Source organism: Metopolophium dirhodum, chromosome 6, assembly GCF_019925205.1.
Source record: "Metopolophium dirhodum isolate CAU chromosome 6, ASM1992520v1, whole genome shotgun sequence".
Taxonomy (NCBI): Eukaryota; Metazoa; Arthropoda; class Insecta; order Hemiptera; family Aphididae; genus Metopolophium; species Metopolophium dirhodum.
The window spans coordinates 29,593,757-29,613,772 of NC_083565.1; the positions used below are offsets into that span (position 1 = coordinate 29,593,757).

General features: G+C 29.9%; 1 long non-coding RNA gene and 1 pseudogene across 1 annotated transcript; one reads left to right on the forward strand and one right to left on the reverse strand.

The window, feature by feature from the left end:
- Positions 1-2,832: 2,832 nt before the first annotated feature.
- LOC132947646 (uncharacterized) lies at positions 2,833-6,309 on the forward strand (annotated as a pseudogene).
- An 11,696-nt stretch (positions 6,310-18,005) lies between these two features.
- LOC132947814 (uncharacterized) lies at positions 18,006-18,981 on the reverse strand. The gene is made up of 3 exons (XR_009664937.1): positions 18,922-18,981; positions 18,333-18,850; positions 18,006-18,236 (listed from the first exon to the last, which is right to left on the reverse strand). It is a non-coding gene; the product is annotated as an uncharacterized LOC132947814 (long non-coding RNA).
- Between the last annotated feature and the right edge of the window lie 1,035 nt (positions 18,982-20,016).

A 20,016-nucleotide genomic window follows, 5' to 3' on the forward strand; every position in this document is an offset into this window, starting at 1 on the left:
AAAAAACTATTTAAAATATTTATTTTATTAAACAAGGAATATTCAAGAGGTACTCCAGATTGTCAATGTTTAAAATATTTAGCTAGTGGTTAAATCCTAAAAAAGAAATTGAAGGAGGGTGTTGGCGCCCGCAGGCAAATGCATTTTAGGAAACCAAAAAAAAATTTTGAAAAAATTTAACTGTAGGACTCTACATTACAAAGTACAAACTAAAATGCCCAGAATCCTAAACGGAAAAAACTGTTCAAAATATTTAGTTCATTTAAGAATTCATAGGGCACCAAGTTATCAATTTTCAAGTCAATACAAAATATTCAACTAGAGTTACATTACTAAAAAAAAAAAATTGAAGGAGGGTGTTGTTGGCGCCCGCAGGCAAATGCATTTTAAAAACAAAAAAAAATAATTTGGAAAAAATTTGGAAAAAATTTTACAGAAGAAAAATACAATTCAAAGTTCAAACTAAAATGCCCATATTCTTAAACTTAAAAACCATTTAAAATATTTAGTTCATTAAAGATAAGGATTATTCAAGGGTACCTGATTGTCAATATTTAAAAAATTTGGCTTGAGGTTAAATCCTAAAAAAATAATTGAAGGAGGGTGTTGGCGCCCGCAGGCAAATGCATTTTAGGAAACCAAAAAAAAATTTTGAAAAAATTTAACTGTAGGACTCTACATTACAAAGTAAAAACTAAAATGCCCATATTCTTAAATAGAAATAACTATTTAAAATATTTATTTCATTAAACAAGGATTATTCAAGAGGTACCCCAGATTGTCAATTTTTAAAATATTTGGCTAGAGGTTAAATCCTAAAAAAAAAATTTTGAAAAAATTTTACAGAAGAAAAATACAATTCATAGTTCAAACTAAAATGCCCATATTCTTAAACAAAAAAACTATTTAAAATATTTATTTCATTAAACAAGGAATATTCGAGAGGTACCCCAGATTGTCAATGTTTAAATTGAAGGAGGGTGTTGGCGCCCGCAGGCAAATGCATTTTAGGAAACCAAAAAAAATTTTGAAAAAATTTTACTGTAGGACTACACATTACAAAGTACAAACTAAAATGTCCCGAAACTGAAACAGAAAAAACTATTCAAAATATTTAGTTCATTAATGAATGATTATTCATGGGGCACCAGATTGTCAATGTTTAAAAAATTTGGCTAGAGTTAAAAACATAAAAAAAAAAATTGAAGGGAGATGTTGGCGCCCGCAAGCAAATAGATTTTAGAAAAAATTTGACTGTAGGAACACATTTTAGGAGTACACGGGTACTCAGCGTACTCCCAGGTATAGCCGGTTAATCTTGAAAAATATTTATACAAATACATAAATAAATCTACTAGAGTTCAATGAATTGAAAAAAAAATTGTTTGAGAAATCTGTGTGAAATAACACTAAACAAAAGAATACGCTGGAAGCTAAATACTGCAATACATATTAACTACAATCCAAAAACTAGGTATTGTTTACATTATAATAATATGAACAGTTATTATGATCAGAGGTGTATCACCGTAATATATGTATTAGAAAATGTATAAAAACGAATGTAATTTATAAAGGATGCAAAAAAATTAAATCAGAAAAAGGTCCTGCACGGAGTCTATTATGTGATTGTAATTTATGAAGGACACAAAATAATTTTTAATTTAAAATAATATTATGTTTGGCTGGGTCTACAGTCAATATTAAATAACAAACTATAAAGTCTAAATGCAAATAAAAACATAGTCAGATATCTGTTTTAGTCTTTGTAAATATGTGCGGAAAAAAATGAGATATAGTACAATGTAAAAAAATGTGGAAAGAAAATCCTGAGAATTCTTTGACAGTAGGATAATAAAACACAAAACTATATATTAAATTAAAACTATTGATTTTATACATTTTCTATTTACAAAAGCTCATAAGTATTGAAAACCTTATAAAATCCTAAAAAAATTATATTTTGTTATATTTTAAAATACATTTTATAATTTGTTGTGTTGGAAAAATTATTATTTAATGTTGGCTGTATTTAAGTTTTTAATAACTATACTGGTACAACAGCTGACAGTCTTTAAGACCGTGTTAAAAACTATAATAATTAGTTAACGTCTAATTTTCTGTCCTATCCTAACCTAACCTAACATAACCAAATTAATAATATTTAAATATTTTCTTTCATTGTTATGTTTACAATATCGAATACCTTTATAGTTAGTAGGAAAAGATCATCGCAAAGCTCTCGACTAGTGATTGTAGTCGTCTATCCTCACCATAGCTTCAACTAATCTTAGGTTTACCAAACTAGCCTTCTTATAGTATTAGGACACTTTGAATAAAATGATCCTGAATTGCAGGTTGCCGAACTTATAAGTGATTGATTATCAAGTTGATCCTTAGATTGTTGACACCTTAATCCATGCTATGGATGAAGCCCATAGATGATAAAGATATGGATAGTCCACGCCTATGTTGAATACACTTGAGGTTGCGTTCCCGGATTGAGGCTCATTTATATTGATAGTCGATATAGGTATACTTTATTTGGCATCAATTGTTCCCCTCGAAGACCGCTGATAAGACCATTATGTTATATCTTTATTATCTATGATGGAGCCATACCCAGCTCACTCGTGTAAACAATTTGAAGTACATAACCTTGAGGCATTTCCTTTTAGGAAATTAATTAAATCCTCAAACATAACTCTTAATTCAAGAGCTTGTAACTAATACAATCATAATATAATATGAGTATAGTACATTCGTAATATTTTTTTATAATATTTACTGTTAGTGAAATATTAAGTTTGTATTTCTAATATAATATATGTTATGATACGACACTTGCACCATCCCAATCGGAAAATTGTGACTTACGCCGACACTCACGAAGGGCGCAGTACTGTGACTGTACTGGAAGCCAACAGTTGGATGGCCCTTACGGGTACAGTACTGGCCATAATTTTATCCAGTACTGGTGTAGTACTGGAAAACCAGCACTGGTAGTTTAGTGCTGATCTAGTACTGGTATTTTACGGACTCTGTTTCAATGGCGAGCAAGGGCCAGCCAGTGTTTGTCGTAGTTATGCCTACATTGGCATAATACGGGCATATTACGTGCTCCAATCGATATGCTAGTAAAGGCTAGCCACTGTTCCTCGTAGTTGAGCCTAGGTTGACTGAGTACTGGCATTTTACGGGCTTTGTTTCAATGGCGAGCAAGGGCCAGCCAGTGTTTTTCGTAGTTGTGTCTATAACTATTATTGTATATAGTTGACCCATCCTAGTCCGTAACTCGTTCTTCGGTTTTGGCGGCGACGCTGTCACGGTCGGTGTCGGTCAATGGTTTCGACGGTGAATATATAGCTTCTCGTCCCACAGCCAGTGGATGATTTTTTTTTTTTTGGGGGGGGGGGGATACCCATTCAAGTCGAGTACCAGATAATGATTAGCGGCAATCAACTATAGAAGTAAATATAATGGCAGATCAACATTAACTTGATACTTGATACTGACAGTATATCTCTGTTTGAAGTTTTGAACTTATAATACTTAATTTATATTTTTTATGAATAAAATGCTTTTTGGCACTTTTTCTGATTTCGTAGGTATTTAATATTACAGGACAAATATCCAGGACACTAATAAAACCAACCATCCACAATGATAAACTTTTTTCAAGCTGTTTAAATTTTCTAAATTGATATCATACATTTTATCAGTATACCTATTCCCATGCCAATGTTCGGCATAGCGCTTAGGGGTAGGTATAATATAGCTGTGCAAATAATATAAATATACCGGCGTATTCAGTCATCCTAAATACATAGGTATCATGTACAGCTGTTTTTTACTTACTGTGTTATAAAGGGTAATCGTTTAAGACTGAGTAGTCTGAATATCTAATTGTGTGGGTATATATTACGAATTACGATATAATATTGGTAGGTACATATTTTTGTAAAGGTTTGTTCTAGTTCTACTCTATAATGGTAGCTATTTTATAGTTTTATAGGGGTACCTTTTGATTTTAATTTTATTGTTTTTAAAACAGTATTTTGCCTTGTCTTTGTGTCAGTGTATCAAAGGTATGTCGTATACTCGTATTTGACTATAATGATTTACAATTAACTTGGTTAATATTTAAAAGCGATTTGAACCACATTTGTTTTATTTAAATGTATGTGTAACAAAATACTATTACCTAAGTATTATATTTGTATTAGCCACGATTCACGAAGTCGTACAAATTATAATATTAGTATATTCCAATACAAATATTCAAATTTCAGTTACACAGTTTCATGAAGATGACAGTTTAATAAATAAATATATTATAATATAGTATTGTATTATTAATTATTATATTGTTTAGTATAATGATTTCTGTTGTTAATCAGCCAATTTTCGGAGAAAACCATAATATAACGGCTGTATGCCCCCGCCGTACGCCGCACTGCCAATGTATTATCGTTCGATCATTTCACGGCGTTCACACACTCACACGATATATACGAATACGATACACACATACGTACTACAGCGTTCACTGAACAGTGACTATAAAAAAAAAATAGTTACTATTCTACCGTCTACGCCTGTGTAAGTGTTATAGCGCAATACGTCTTGTTAATGTTTATGAATATTGTTAAATTATGTAAACTATATTGTGTCGTCGGTTTTTAAATTTTTTTACTAACCCAGCTAAACTTACTTACTAAACCCAGCTACGACGCACGTGTTGACGTAACGTACCACGTACCTACATCAAAAAAGTTTAGTTGTGCAGGTGCATTTTCGGTAAGTACATACTAATCTACTTTTTTAATTATTATCGTTCTCATTATTGTTATTAATATTATAAATTGTAACTTCGTACTAAAACTCACTGTTTACATGAATCAGAATTAATATAAAAATAATAGGTTACCTATGCTATAATATAAAAAATAGGTATTCAATTTTGTATACGCATATTGATTATTTTCATTCAATGTAATAGCCAATAGGTTTGTATAATTGTAATTAATGTTTAATTCATAGGCGTGCGCAGTCCTTGGCAGGAGGGGCAGTCATATGGTAGTTAAATCATTTTTTTAAATTAACATTTGTAATTCTTTATAATTTGACTTTATTAGAGCAAAAATTGGATTCGTAGGAGGGGCAACTGCACACGCCTATGTTTATACCAAAATAAAAAATATTTATAAGAGTAAAGCATAATAGTTTTTAAATTACATCAACAATTAATGTGCAGTAGGTAATTGAAGACTAAAAAAAGTTGAGACCCCCCAACCCCCTTTAATGGGTTTTAACTTTTGGTATACATGGGCATACATTGGTATGCATTTTTATATTATGTCGTCCAGTCACATATGTTAGCATACTACTTCTAATTATATTTTAATCAATAAGATTAAGTATCATTGCATGTATGCTCATTATTTTTTCACTTTAGTATCTCTTCACATTTTTACAATACCAAGCACATTATAAAATATTACTTTATAAGTATACTTTTTAGTGATTATCTAAAAAAAAAAAATAAATATTTGTTATGCCACTTACCAATTTCACCTAATGTATTTTTTTTAAATTAGGTATGCCACCTTCAGAAACTTATGTTTCAAAAGCAAATTTAGAATCGGTCAAAAGAAGCTTAGAATATAAAATCACAGAAGAGGCCAAACAAACAAGGCACTTATTTGCATCCCACTATAATATAGGAGATATTAACAAAATCATGCAAGAAGAAAACTTAGATGACATGCCCAAATTAAACTTAGAAGATTTCCAACAGTTTGATAATGAATTAAAACATATCTTGGAGTTAATAAAAAAGATGGTAGAATTACTACTGAAACTGCACGGTTTTATTTGATTTGTAAATCTATTTTTTTATTTTTTAGAAATGTTTTATGTTGATCACCATTAAAAGTGGAGATAAATTATCTGAAAGTTTAAAAGCAGTTATTCCGAGAATAATTTCGAAGGAAGTACAATTATTATAATAATTATAGTGCTTTTGGAAGGGAAACAAATGGAAGCAAGAAACTGAACTTTTCTGGGACACAATCATACTTATTAGGTATATAATATTGTTCATATTTTGTATTTTATTTTTTTAAGTGTTATTTATTTTTGATTTCAGAAACCATTACTACCAAAGACCCTAATTTAAAACTAAAGGATATTTCAAGCCAACTAAGCCGTTGGTTTTCGGGTGCTAAGGATCGTGAAGGTGGGAAGAAAGAAAGGATTTTTAAGAAAATGAAACACAGCCTTAGTAGAGAAGATAAAAGTGATTAAAATATATTAATTGTATTTTAAAAAGGTGTTGTTTAATAAAGATTTTGAAGAACTAAATTGAATTATACTTTATAAATTATTTATATCTTAGAAATACTAAAGATTGATCACTATAAGAACATTTTATTTTTTGAACTAGGCATAAACATGCTAAGTTATATATTAATTTGGAAATTGTATTCAACTTTTTTATAGTTACCTACTATATTCTACTCATTTTATAACATATTTTTTTATATTTATACATACATAGGAATAGATATTAATATATTTATCATTGTTACATTGCATGTTGGCACAATACATAAACTGACAATTATAGATCATTAAAAATATATTATAAAATATTTATATAAGTTTTATTAGTAAGGGCATGCCAGCACAGAACCAGCAATGGTAGACCAGTCACCAGTACAGAATATTATTGCGCCAGTAATATTACTTAGTACTACACCAATAATGTTATTCAGTACTGGTCTAAATCTGCCTGCCAGTAATATGCCAGCATTAGCCAGTACTGGCGGAATGCTGCGCCTGTTGTGGATTTCCGATTGGAATGGTCCCTTGATATAGTAATGTGGCGACCCGGCACATCTCTTTTAGATAAATGATTAAATACTTAATCAAGTCTTCCAATTATCTCCCTATTATTACAACACCGTTACCAATACGCGTTTTTTTTTGGGGGTTAGTTAATATAATTGCATGTTTTCATGATTTCGTATTTATGCTTATTTTCTTAAAATGTTTTTATATTTTCGGTTCATCCGTTACCTACCTACATACCGTTACCTACCTACCAAATGTGTAAATAAAGAATTTTTTTTGTAGACCAATTTGAATTATAATTTATCAATTTAAAAAATTTTTAATAAAAATGTTTTCATTCAGTATTTTTTTGAATTTTAAGTGCATACATGCAGGCAAATATTTAACACTTTTTCATTGCATTAAATTCACAACCCTGCTAATTACTTTTACTTCCAATCATAATACCTACCACAGTTAATGTTAAATGTCAAATTGTCAACAATCAACTGCTTCTTCAACTTGATAACACTAATAGGATGTCAGATTTTTAGCGCACCATTTATTTCTCTCTCTGACCCAATCATTTTAGTGTTTTCTTAATCGTACATTTGGTATGCTACGCGTGGGTCAAAGATGGAAAACAAATAGTGCGCTGACATCCCAACCGGCAACAAGTTTACACGAGTGAGCTGGGTATGGCTCCATCATAGATAATAAAGATATGGATAGGACGGTTGCACCCAAAAACCGTACACTTTTGATTTTAGCCCAAAAAAGGTCGATAGCCAAACACCGCACAGCTTAACGGTCATTGTATAACAAATTACCGTACATTTATAGTGGGTTAAAACGGCACGCTATTTTTAGTAAAAATAGTGAAAAGATAAGATTATATGATATGTACTATTGTTTCAATTTTAGGAAGAATTTTTACGTGACGGAGATCGTATAAAGTTTTTAAAAAACGTCGGCAGTCGGTTTCAGCCAATCAAACTTTGAAAGTTTTAATTTTTTTTAAAATTAATATTTAAAATTTTTTAATATACCTATACATTTTTTGTTTTACATTTTTTTTAAATTAATATTTTAAATTATTGAATTTATACATTTTTAAGTTGACATTTTTTTAAAATTTTTAAATAAAATTTTAAAAAAAATAGAACAAATTATTAATTGTACATATACACGTGCGTTTTTTGTTTATCGATCTTTTTGGGGTCAAAATCATAACTGTGCGGTTTTTAGATACGACAATTTCTAAAATTGTGCGGTTTTGACCTATTAAATGTGTGCGGTTTTAACCTACCAAAAGTGTGCGGTTTTGACCTGTATTTTATCAAAAGTGTGCGGTTTTTGCAGTCAACGGATAGGACATAATGGTCTTATCAGCGGTCTTCGAGGGGAACAATAAATTGAGGCCAAATAAAGTATACTTATATCGAGTATCGACTATCGACTATCAATATAAAGTTGCCTCAATAGCCTTCCCCTCCGGGAACGCCGCCTCAAATGTATTTAACATAGGTGTGGACTATCCATATCTTTATTATCTATGGGCTTCATCCATAGCATGGATTAAGGTGTCAACAATCAAAGGATCAACTTGATAATTAAACACTTAAGTTCAGCAACCTGCAACTCAGGGTCTTTTTATTCAATGTTTCCTAATAAGTCATAAGAAGGTTAGTTAGGTAAACCTATGGTTAGTTGAAGCCAAAGAGTCAATAGGGCCTTTGCAATTCAAGATCTTTTCCTACGTATTCGGCATTGTTAACATAACTATTCTACCTTTACACTTTTTCTTCCCCCATCTCTCACAGCTATATACAGGTTCAGCCACTCTCATTCCACACCACCATATGATCGGTATTCTGTCTATCCATCTCTTCTTCAGTCTTCTCGTCCATCATTTCTCCCCTAAATTAACTTCTATAGCCACTCTCACTATCTCTTATCATACAGTGACCGAACCACCTAAACCTATTCTCTCTTGTTTTCACTACAATATGTACACTACCCTACACTACCCTTAATTAATTAATTTCTTATTCTATCTTCTTTTGTACCTTAACACCTTACTTATTATTCTCATATCTGCTACTCTCACTCCACTTACCTACCCTAACCTTACATTTCTTTTTCATCTTTCCCTTTCATACACCAAACATTCTGAAATCCTGTTGACCCATTTCCTTATCTTCACCATATCACAGACTACCTAATTCCTATTCACTCAGTCTCTAGTTACCTACAAGTCATCGTACTTGATTATCGGTGAAAATATTTAAATATCATTGAGCGAATTCCCTACTCGAAAGAATTGCTTAAAAAAATATCATGCCTCACCAATTTTCTAATTTTAAACACGACTTTATTGATAGCCCGAATAGTGGTGTTATACCAGTATAGTTACAATACAAATATTGAAAATTTTCGGGCAATACATCGCCTGATCAATTAACTATAATAAAAAAAAACCTACTGAGAAATAAGAAAATACATACCCCGTGACGGAATCGAAATCTGCTACGAAAATTAGTCTTCGAAACACTGAAACGTTCACACATTTCAATCTGCTTATGATAATATATTATTCCCAGTTTGAAAATGTTCATTGACGAATACCATTTCTGAAATAACACGCATCTTATGCAGTAAAATGTTCTACAATATTCTAATGACCTAGTTACAGTCTACAGATATTATATAAACCTACCTATAAATACCTAATATTAATTTTTATTACACAGAGTTTGTATTTTTAAATGTTGTATTTAAGGATTTATTAGTTTTATTTTTATACCTAACAAAAATTACATTTATTCACAAGTCAGTTATCAACTAGAACACGACTACGAGTAAGACAGCGTTTGGATTGTTCGGACTGACGTATAATTTATTATTATTATACATTGCGCCTTTGGTAGGCAGTAGTAAACGTATATGCTTCTACGTTATTTAGTTAACAGATTTTCCGCGACAATAAATATTTAATTCAAGTCTAAAAATTAAATGTAAGACCAAAATAATATAAAAACAAACTCATGCATAAACATCGACTCTTCCAGTGAAACCTAGCTGTACTGCAGCACACGCTGTCGTCGAAGAAACAGCTATCTTCATCCGTCTACATCTCGCTCCATCTCCATCTCTCTCTACATCTCGCTCCATCTCCATCTCTCTCTACATCTCGCTAATTGAAACTTATCTAGTATACAATACTAGTACCTTTATGATCTGTAATATATTCTGGTGTTCGATGAAAAAGATTGAAATAAGATAAAAATACATATTTTTTTGGTTTTGAATATGAAAGCTGTGAGATGATCGATATGAATTTTGTGAGAAATATAGAGGTACTAGAAAACTGAGACGAGTGTGTTGAATGAAATAAATTAAAAAATTGATTAACACAACAATCGCTTAAAAATTAATTTAATTCAAATAATGAGATGAACCTTATTAGATCATTTAAATTTTCCAGAACAAGCCCCCAGTTGTTGGTCGCATGCCAATTTTAACCATATACTAGACCACAAGTTTATAGACATTCTATAATGCATTCTGCTGCCGGTGGCCCTAGACACTGTTGGGGAAATTATATTTCTTTAGTAATTAAATTACGATACGAATTATAATTTACGTAGGCACTTGTCCAATACTCGACTACCAGAATTTAAATTAAAGAATGTGATATACCTAGGTAACATATCGATCGATTCTAAAACAGAAACTTAACCTAGGTACAAATAATATCACAATATCAAATAGTGAAATGTGAAAATTTGAAGAAAATTTCCTATAGGTATATCCCGTAAAACCCCCAAAATAAAACGTACATTTGAGGTGTTCTCTTAAAACCCAAATATTTAATGCCCGTATCCCGTATGCATAGAAAATGTATGTTTCACATTTAACGAAAACTAAAACTATCGTGACGGAACTGAATTACGAAGAACGTATAAAACAAAAATAATCGTCACCAAGTGATAGGTATAATCTGCTATGTACTTACAAATCATATTAAATAACATTAATCATTATGTATTTTCTTATTTTGTTAGGTAGGTATAAAAACCTACCTTCCTACTTATAAAAGCATTACCTAATCATTGATTTACAATTTTAAAAATTATTCTACTTTAACAATAAATTAACAGTTGTAGGCAAAGTATTATAATTTAAGGTATTTTTCATAATATCCTAATTTTTGTACACCTATAACAACTGGATTTTAAAAACTACTCTACGTCTAGCGAGTATATAAGTTTGTCTGACAATAAATATTTACATTAGGTCTACCGCGTAAACAGAGTAGGTAGTAGGACAAAACTTACGTAATTATTTATTCTTCCGGCGAAACGCGGTCCCTTTGAGTGTATAATATTGTCTAGTGTCAGAGCTGTGCGTCTCCGCCAAGCAAAATGCAGCGCGCGTCTTCATATCTCCGATCCAAAAGTTCAGTCTGGAAGTATTAAGATTAATGACATTTATAAAAATAGGCACCTAGTTTAATAACTAGAATGGAACAAAATATGTGAGTACGTATTGGAATCGCTGTTCGTCTCAAACGATTGTCATTTGCCATACATTATTTATAATTATAACCTAACCGTCCCAATCATAGAAAATATATATATGGTCCTAACCAATGGATGATGGATATTTTTACATTATCTTCAAAATAACATTTATTTGTTTCTACTAGATGCAAATGCAGTAAATTGAATTCAAATTTATAATGTAGATAACGGTTTTTTTACTTGGTAACCATTTATTTATTACTTGGTTTATAAACAAATTCTAATTGATATAAAATAGTAATTATATAAAAATAGTTTTATTGATCCCAATATTTAAAAATAATGTTTCAAATAAAATAATAAAAAAAAATTAAGAAATACCTATTAATTAATATGTATTACGTAAATAACAAAATAACTAAATAAATTCGTGTTTTTTTTTAAACATTTTCAGTCCCCCCCCCCCCTTTACAAAATTGTGTCACTCGTCCTTAGAGTGGTGCGCCCCTTAGGTTAAGAGCCCTTGAAATAGTGTATGTTAAAAAATCAGCCATATCCTCCCCCCCCCCCCACCACTTGACAAAATCATGTGACTCATTTAGCTACTTTATGAATTAAGAACAATACATTGAACGTACAAAACTCTACCTACCTACATAATAGTTATCAACCTATTAACCCATCAATAATATTATATTTTTATTGTGTACACTAATCGATTGGTATATACAAAATAACGTTAAGTTATAAATAGGACGTGGATTTAAATGCATTAAAAATAAGAAAAATGCACTTATGTTACAAAGCTTAATAAAATGGCCAGAAAAATTAAAAGTCCAATTTAAACGAATATAAAATAGAATTTAGATAAGTGTATAGGTAGTGTATTCGTTATATTTTGAGTTTCATTATAGCACATCAGTCGATCAGATGCTATTTAATATTTTAAAATAAAAATATTCGACAGTAATTCCATATTGGCAAGTGTTGTTTTCTATAACTGAAGACTGAAGTTATAGTATCGAACATAATGGGTACGTAAAAAAATAGAAATATAAGAAAAAAAATTACCTTTTTTTAATTGTATTTAATTTTTTTCTAATAAGTTTTATAAAATTGACTTTATCCCATATAAATGTTCTAATTTCATTTTTCAATTCGTTGATAATATATGAAACGAATTCTTTGCTTGGAAAGCAATGTTTTAGAAAATTCAGAAAATGCAGTTTATATTTAAATATTATAAATAATAATTTCTGATGCATTGATGCGGAAGAGTGAGGGGGTGGACAATCTGCCGAACCGAAATCTAACATTTTAAACACTTAATATAAACAATTTTTCACACACGCGTCATGGTATGAAAATGAAAAAATATTTATAATTCATATTTATACCGATTTTCTACCGAAAAAATAAATTACTTTCATCTCAATATTATTTATTAGTTAACGATATCTTTGCTCGGAATCGTTTTTCGTTTGTTCGTTTTGTATTTTAATAATTTATACGTGGATATATTATTATTACTAATAATTATAGTAGTTGTGTTTGTTTTATTTCATTAATTTATTTAGTACTATACCAATAAATTATATATAAACTAATAATTTTTAAAACATTGTGTTCAAAAAAAAAAAAAAAAATGTGATTTCAATTAGAGTCTTGTAATGTACCTACCTATATTTAAAAAATAAATAAATATAATAATAAATGTTGAACTTTTAGGGACATAATAGGTAACACATTCGTGTATGTAGTATTACACTATTTATATAGGTATATTTATATACCTATACGAGTATATGAGTAGGTATATTATTCATAAGTGCGCACACGTCAGGATAGGCAGTTGACCATTCCGTGAATATTTTTTTATGTGTACATGGTTATACATCCCTAATCCCTATGATATAGAATATAAATATTAGGTGAACAATAGAAGTTAAGTATGTGACACTAAATTAATAGTTACCTATAACTTATAACGTTGTATTTGGGAAAAAAATTACCAGTTATTAATTAAAATTGTATCTTATGACTATTATCAGTTATAAGTCATAACATATATTTCTATAAATTAAACCAAAATATTTATATATTTATATTAAGTACCCTGTATAGTGTATTGGTATGCACCTATTAATTATAATTATTCTACAAACAGGGACTGGAAAAACGACGACGGCGTTTATATCTCGCGTATTTTATACATTTCTAGTCCGGAATTAAAATATGCGGCTACAACACTTAGATAGCACATTTTTCGTGACATTAAATATTTGTTTTAAGTCTTAAAAGTAAATTCAAGCCCCAAAAGAATATAAAAACAAACTTACTTTAATTATCGACTCCTTCGGCGGAATCCGTGACGTGTGTGAACTGCGACGCCCATGAGGAAACGCTCCAGAATACAGCCAGAACTTAGAATATTGTGATTTATGAAAAATAAAATTATACGAAACGCAGTAAGTTTTTTGCTCATATCTTCTTTGCTTATTGAAATTTTAATCGACTGTGTCTTCTGCAACGACTTTGAGATTTGCCATAGATTAAATAAATAAATGATAGATATCATACTAGGTACGTCAATATGATGAATCCACGGATATAATATAATGCAACTTTTTATATCAAAGAGTTCTGTGTTAAGGACCAATTTGTTCATTGAAATTTGATAAGACAATAAACCAAAATAGTTTATAATTTTGAATTTGAATTATAATAATATGATATAGGTATTATTTAAATTATTATTTTCGTTTATCAATTTAATTATTGATTAAGGTGGTGAATAGATATCAGAAGCACAAGAATATTTTTATAAGAGCATATTGTATTTTATGAATTATTAAATAAAAATGTGATAACTGTATTTTAGAGTTAACATAAAGCCATAAACGTTTACAGTAAATTCATCAAATACTATAATACCAACTATATTTTTACAATGATGTGTGTTTTTTTTTTTTTAATATTTTTAATTATTTTTTCTTGTGGTCTGTGTAAACGATAAATATTCGTAATAAAGATTCAATTTTCATATATAATATTATATTATAGGCACTCAGTATGTAATCATATGTTTATTTTTAGTTTAATTTAATTGTAGGTATTTAGTAAATAATAATAGGTATACGAGATTGTGTTTTCGAACAGCAATAAATTTATTGTTTTTATTAATACCTACACCATAATAGGGAACTAAAATTTTGTAAATGATGTACAAATGTATTTTTGGTGTTTTAAGGCTGCTGTAAGATCAATTTATGAGAATCCTTGCATTAAATTGTTATGAGGTGTATAATGTATTTACGTATATAAAAATATAAAATATAAAGATTAATAACATTATATTGTTTTAAATACTTCGCGCAAACCCGGCGTATAGTATAACATGCAAAAAGGTGCATATTAAACTTGGCGTGGTGAAACGAAGACGGTCTCGCGTATTTTATACATTGCGCTATTGGGATTAAACTTATAAATGCTTCTACGTCACGTAGTTAACAAATTGTCCGTGGCAATAAATATTTAATTTAAGTCTAAAAAGTAAATGTAAAATAGTAGGTAATAATATGAAAACAAACTTACTCGTAAACATCTACTCTTCCGGTGAAACGCAGCTAGAGTGCCGCCATCGCCGAAGAAACAGATATCTTCATCCATCTTTATCTAATCATCTCACTCCGATGAGCTGAAACTTGAAAGTATCGAAATATTTTATGAAAATAACCTGATCAAACGAAATTTGCGATTTTGTGTTACAACTTATCCGGTTTAACGAACTGTCCGTTTATATTTGTGGCCTATTATTTTTTTGTTCACTGAAATCAAAATATACAATATATTATATTTATAATACAATAGTATTGCTGAAATTATTAGAATTCTTAACCGTCGCCGACGAATTTCGACAATAATTGACGATTGCCATAGATATCATAAAATATATTATTTACTATGATAAATCCAAAGAACTTATATATTATTATATAAATACTCAGTAAACCTATACGGTATAATTATAAATCGTATGTTCTTTTACAGAAATCTTTGTCATCTGCAATGCACCTATTCTGGTTTTCTATTTCAATTATAGTTCGCATGCCAAATTTAACTATACAAACTGGTCCGCAAGTTTATAGACATTCTAATACATTCTCCCGCCAGTGCAAATAGACAAAGTGTTTGAGAAGTTATATTTTTTTGGTACCTAATTAATTTACAATATGAATTATTATAAGTTACCTATGTAGGTACTTGTCCAAAACTCGACTACCTGCAAATCATTGGTTTTTATGGTATAGCCTTACGAAGTTCGCGATTTTCGGTGTTTTACGCACCCGTACAACGCTTAAAGTTTACCGAGCTTAAGTATTACAAATTAATTTTTTTTTAATCTAGGTAAATCAACGTTTTAAAATTGATTGTGCAAAAATAATTCTGACACCCACCCATGGTGGTTTTACATAACAAGTCGAGGGATGTTTTTGATTTTAATTGTTCGAGCAAACGCAGTGTGGTATACCGGGTACATATGAAAATACCAAAAATTTCAATTAGTTATAAAACATATAACTTAAAAATAAGATTGAACGCCAAGTTCAGACTTCCCTGTCGTTTTCAGTTAAAAACTAATGATTTCCGGCAATTATTTTTTGCAATATCGATCTTAATTCGTTGTAACTTGTAATTTATATACCTATTTTAAAAATATTATTCGTGGGTAATTGAAACGTCTAAAATATATTATCATATACAAATACGATAATAAACAAATAATAATAATTCAACTTAACCGGCTACGGTATTAATAATATTTAATAATATCAATATAAATATAGTATACATTATCCTAGGCTGACAAATCGTCTCCACTTAAAATCGTTTTTCGTATACTATGATATTATATCATTGAATTCAAATTTAACACTATCCATAACAGTCACCCACTTCTAACCTACTGTTCAGCAGAGTCACATCCAATTTTTTTTTTTAGATTCTGAGGGAAGCGATGAATGTATTAATTTTACAATGATGTGTGTTTTTTTTTATTTTTTTTTTTGTGTCTGTCATTACCTTTTGGGACAGTAAAAGTTCTTGAATTTTCTTTAACAGTAACTTTTCTGATAGTGAATCTAGTTGGTACTATGGGGGGTCAGTAGTTTTCAAAAGCGACGTGAAAAACAAAGGAAAAACGGGAATTTTTTACGCAAAGTCCGTTTTCGAGAAAATCGATTTTGGTTTTAGGTGCAACACTAAAACAAATGACCGTAGGTACATTAAATTTTGACTGAATGCTTATATTAGCATTTTCTATACACCATAACATTTTCCAAATATTTTGACTATTTTGAATTCTATAAATATCAATAAAATTTTATCTGTTGAGTAAAAAAGCTTGAAAATTTAATAGAAGGCTCTTAAGTTATTGTTTCAAAGGCAGATGAAAAAAATTAAAAATCCTTAGTCACAGTTTTTATTTATAAGCATTTAAAGTTCAAATTTTGACAAAATACTGAAAAATCACGAAAATTAGCAAATTATTTTGAGTTGAGAATTCATAAAAAATTTTCTTTTTAAATCTAAGATTTGAAAATGTAATATAAGATTACTCATAAGTTTGTCTACCTTTATCAAAAAAAAAATGTCTACAAGAAAGTCAAATTAAACTTTTATGAACGTTTGAAATTCATATTTTTACAACATTTGATATTTACTCGATTTCTCATGTAACGATTTTCTTATTTTGTTGTAATTAAAAAACGTATGACTGTAGATACTTGAAAATTTCACTGAATGTTTATATTAGCATTTTCTATACACCATAAAATGTTGAAAATATTTTGACTCTTTTTGAGCTGTTTACAGACATTGTGAGTTTTAAATTTTTTTAGTTTTTTTTTCTTTAAATATCAATAAAATTTTATTTGTTGGGTAAAAAAGCGTGAAAAATTAATGCAAGGCTTCTGATATATTGGTACAATAGCAGTTGAAAAATATTAAAAATACATAGGCTAAATTTTTATTTATAAGCATTTAAAGTTAAAATTTTGACAACATTTATCAAATTTATAATTTAATAATTATTTTGTAGTTAAAAATTTATAAAATGTTCAACTTTTGTAGCTGAGGATTAAAAATTTAAAACAAGGTTCCACGTAAATAGGTTATATATAAATTACTTTATTCACTATAATATCATCAAATATACTTGGTAATATCATATGCTGACGGACCGTTTTCGCTCAGAATCGTTTTTCTTATACAATGATATTATATCATTGAATTCAAATTTAACACCATCCATTACAGTGACCCACTTGTAACCTACTGTACAGCAGAGCGACATCCACTTACCCACCTTTTTTTAATTGACCTCCCTTTTTATTTAATTCCTGATAAACGAGTTTTGGATAAGTACCTACCTACATAATAGGTACCTGTCCTACCTATATTAATTAAAAACTATTTTTAACACGACGTATTTACTTATTATTTTTGTCTTTTAGTTTATCTAATTTTGTATGATTAAAATAAGTTTCCTTTATACCCAAATAATTTTTAAGTACCTACAAATAATATAGAACTCAATTTTATTTTAACAATAAATACTTTTATTAATACAGTGTTGACTTTGTAGATGGGTAGTAATAAATTAACTGTACATTCAGGATTACATGCATTCAGGTGAATAATTATAAGATTGCAATGATAGATGTAAGATGTAAGATGTAAGATGTAAGATGTATTGTTGATTCATCAATACGATGCTGGGTGGACTTGAGGACTTCCCATGTTCAGCGACCGGCGTCGACCCGTTTTGTGGCACAGCGGAAACTTCGTACAGCTGACTGTTCGACAAAGACACTGTAATATTATTTGAAAAATATTATTTCTACTTAATCGTAATAACTGGGTATAATGAGTTTAATATTATATTATATTACAATAAATATTAAGTACCTATATTATTAGCTTTTAATAATTGGGACGTCATTTTTGTAGATATTGATCCGGACAAAATGATGCTGGCCCAGCGCTATGCCACGGTTTATGGCGTACCTATCCGATGAAATTGTTGGAGACTCTTTCAAACTGGGCAATCTGATAAACGGTGACGTGATCGTTACTTCACGGCCATCATAGGGTAGACCAGAATACACAAAAATGTAGGTCATCGGGCTGTCGGCTGTATGTATGATAAAGTCCTGGAAGTGGGAATTACAATAGCCCCTAAAATGCTGTTACACCTCAACCTTAATAAAAACAAAGAATGATTAAAAAATGGCAACGGAATTGGCCTACAAATCTGAAAATAAGTTTATGGACAGATAACTTCTCAACGTAATATTATGACCGATCCAATAATAACTTTCCATAGGTACATCAGACCTATGTGCGACGGCTGCTCACCAACGTATCGACATCCACCAGATAACTTTGGTAAGTTTTCAAACTATACCGCTCATTCTTGCGGAATGCTAAAGAAAATTCATTTATTAGATAAATATTATACTATAACAATTTTTAAATATAGACGTTTTCAACTCACAGTTATGCAGATGGATGTCGACCGGTTTGGGAGCGACGTCTGATACGCCACTGTTCTAATGAATTCAAACATAAATAATATATTATTATAATATTTTTATATGTATATAGGTACGGTTAGGTATATAAAATTAATTAAGTAGGTACTATATTAATATAGTCTATTAATTATTTTTTTACTATGCTTTTATTGTATTAAAATATACACAATGACTTATAACTTACATTATTGGACCGGACATACAGCAACGTCGAGTTGAGGTACCTGTCCATAAACACATTTTCATCAGCAAAATATAATATAAAATATAAAATAAAGAAATGCATAAAGAAAAAACTGTATTTATTCATACAATTTTGAAATCAAAAACATTAGAACAAGATAATGCTTTCTTGATAAATTAAAAATATTTGAAGATTTTATTTGTCATACGTTTACATGGCAATAGTAAAATTCTAATAAACCTATTAGGTACGTAAACAACATTTATTAATATGACAAATATTTAAAATTTCAAAATATGGGGACCCTTGTGTTAATACCCCTCACTTTGTTTTTTTGGTTAGCGCTGGGAGTTTTTGTGCAAAAACGTCGGGACCTGGTGCACATTTCTGCACAAACGATGCACAAACGTTTGGCACATTAAAAATTTCAATTTTCCAAAAATTGGGTGTCTCGTTTCAATGCCCCCCCCCCCCCACTTTGTTTTTTGGATAGCGCTGGGAGTTTTTGTGCTAAACGTCGGGACCTGGTGCACATTTCTGCACAAACGATGCACAAACGTTTGGCACATTCAAAAATCCAAATATTCAATGTGGGGGGGGGCTGCCGTTTCAATGCCCCCCACCATTTTGTTTTAGGGATAGAGCTTTCAGTTTTTGTGCACAAACGATTGGACTTGGTGCACATTTCTGCCCAAACGATGCACAAACGTTTGGCGTGGTCAGAAGTTCAAATTTCGAAAGTGGAGGGGGGGGGGCATTGAAATGGACCTACTCAAAATAATTTGCTAATTTTCGTGAGTTTTCCGTATTTTGTCAACATTTGAACTTTAAATGCTTATAAATAAAAAATGTGATTAAGGATTTTTAATTT